This window comes from Hydra vulgaris, chromosome 01, assembly GCF_038396675.1.
Source record: "Hydra vulgaris chromosome 01, alternate assembly HydraT2T_AEP".
NCBI lineage: Eukaryota > Metazoa > Cnidaria > Hydrozoa > Anthoathecata > Hydridae > Hydra > Hydra vulgaris.
Window position 1 is genome coordinate 17,220,209 of NC_088920.1, and position 2,812 is coordinate 17,223,020.

Genomic DNA, 2,812 nt, shown 5'->3' on the forward strand with positions numbered 1-2,812 from the left:
AAATAATTTTTTTTTAATTAAATATTGAAAAAAAATAAGAAAAACATCAGAATAACATATATTTTAAAATTTTTTGTTAATCTACAAAATTTCAAAATCTGCGTAAAAAATTGTTTTTAATATTTCAAATAAGCGCAAGCATCAAACGATTTCTGTAATTTTTTTTAACTTCCTGTAATAAAAATTGCAACATCTTAAATTTAAACCCTATGAGAATAAAAAACGCATTCTCACGGCATTTCAAAATATGTGATGTGCCAGAAATAATACCCTTTTTAAGTGATATAAAACTGAAATGCCAAAGGAAATATTAATAAATTTAAGGATTTGCTGCATTTCTTATAATGCTTTAATAAGAAGTATGAAACCTTGTTGATTGTATCTTATAATGGTAATAGGCAGATTAGAGAACTAACTTTGCCTAATAGCGTCGTTGCTGTTGTGGAACATAAAATTATAGAGTGTATGTATAGAAAATAATAGAGAAAATAATATACAATATAAATAATGAAAATGAATATGAAAAATAATTTTTTTTAAGGAAAATAAAAACTAAATAAATGAAAATTACAACCAAAAATTAGTATTAGTAGATTCAATCTAACATATATTTACTATTTTATAAGTTAAAAAAATTAACTATATTTAAAAGCAATGTTAGTAAATAGCCGCACTGTTGGGTATTTGATGAATTATAGCGGCCAAAACTCAATTTTTAAAAATAATAATTGAAAATTTTTTAACTAATACATTTATTATTATATATATATAAGACAATAGGTTTCGTAAAAACTATTTTTTTCCCTTGTTTTTTGGAATTTTCCCTGCAAACTATAAGTAATAGGGTGGAGTGAATTTTAGTTTTTCTTATAATTCGTTTAGCCTGGGTGTGCAAAAGTTGTCTATTCATTTCAGAAATACTCTAGAAAAATATCAATGCTCTAGGAAATTATCTTGATGTGCCTCAAGACCTTTTTAAAATTTTAATGGGTCCCTAATATTATGTAAAAAAAAATTTTTCAAAAGTATATCATGTTGGGTCTCAAAAGTAGAATTATTATTTAAGATTTTTTTGAAATTATAGTTATAAAAAAATAAACTTTTTTCATTTTTAGTTTAAAAGGTCATTTTTTCTGCAATAAACTATAAAATAAAAATATTTTTTTTTAAATAATTGTTATTTTTAAAATTTTTATAAAATTTTGCTTCTTTTGAGACCCAACATGACATACTTTTGAAAAACTTTTTTTTACATAAAATTTTTCATAGATTTTTCAAAGAATATAATGATATAACAAATGAAATAATAAACTTTATTAAAAATTCAATCATCTGATAGCATGATACAAAATTGACAAAGGGTTGGAATTTCTTTTCAGTTTAACATAATGTAATTCTCACGACGGTTGATGCAAAGGTGGGTAACGTAGCCACTTAAACAACTCCAACTATACGATGCCGCAGTTGTGTTGCAAATTTATAAGACAATAATTTGACAATAAAAAAAGAAGTCTAACCAGATACGCTGAAGTTTAGGCTATCAACTTTGCGTGCCGGGATCCGAATATTTGAAAAATCAATGTATCAATCCTACAAGTGGCTTATTAGAAAAAGGCTAGTGAAATAAGAAAATAAACAAGGCATTGCCAACCAAAGAAAACTAGAAATAAAATCGGATTTTAGAAATAAAATGAGTTTAATTGCAGACGTACCTAAGCCTGGGTTTGGTAACTCAAATGATGGCAACACTAGCCGACAATTTTTTTGGAAACAACATCAAGCAAACATAAAATTGATGTTGAAAAATAGAGCATGCTTTGCTTCCTTTGAAGCGCCAAATAAACTGTTTTGTCTTTACCGCTAAAACAATGCAAAAAAGTTCTCAAGAGTCTTGCAACCTTGACGTGCTTAATAGCTTATTATTTAGCTCAGATCCTGTTATAACTTGCATGAGAAAACTGCCAAAAAAAATAAACTAAACCATTTTTAAAGGAAGCCTTCAAGATGCTACTTCCAGCTGAACTTTTAAACCTTACTGATATTGCTAACTCAGATGAGGAATTTTCAGAGCAAGCAGTGATGTCTACTGATGAAGAACATTAGCTTTCAACATTATCCAGCCATTTAAATAGTCCTTTTTTCATAGTAATTTTTTCATAGTAGTTATTTTGAGTTAAAATATAAAATACTCTAAATAAACATTGTTCTTCACTTTTTAATATTTTCCATAACTTAATAAGAGCATTAAACAACACTGAACCAAGGTTTCAATTTCTATGCAGATTTATTCCTATCATGTTTATGCATATAAGTTATAGCAATATGTAAAAAAAAAGGAAAAGGAGTTCTATCATACATACGCTTTTAAAATTCTTTTTTTATCTTTATTTTTTTTTTGGCTTCCCTACGTACCTCTCCAAAAAAAAATTGAATCTTTTTAATTAAAGGTTATAAAAAATATTTTTGGCGGCTTAAATCAATTAAATATCCTGTTTATTGTCTTTAATATGTATACGAATATGTACAGATTTGTAATTTTTTATTTGTTATTTTATATTTTACCTTTATCTTAAATTTCTTCTTTTTTTAACTTTAAGTTCTTTTTTTAACTTTAAGTTCTTCTTTAACCTTCTAAAATTTCTAACCAATTTTTTTTTTTTTAAACTTATTAATTTCACTCTTTTATGTAATATTGGAATGTAAAATTTAATTGTATTTTTTTTTTGTATTTCACAAAGGGGCTTGATGATAAGTCATTTTGACTTCTACTTGCCCCAGTCAGCTTGTAATTATATATATTTGTTTAAATTTA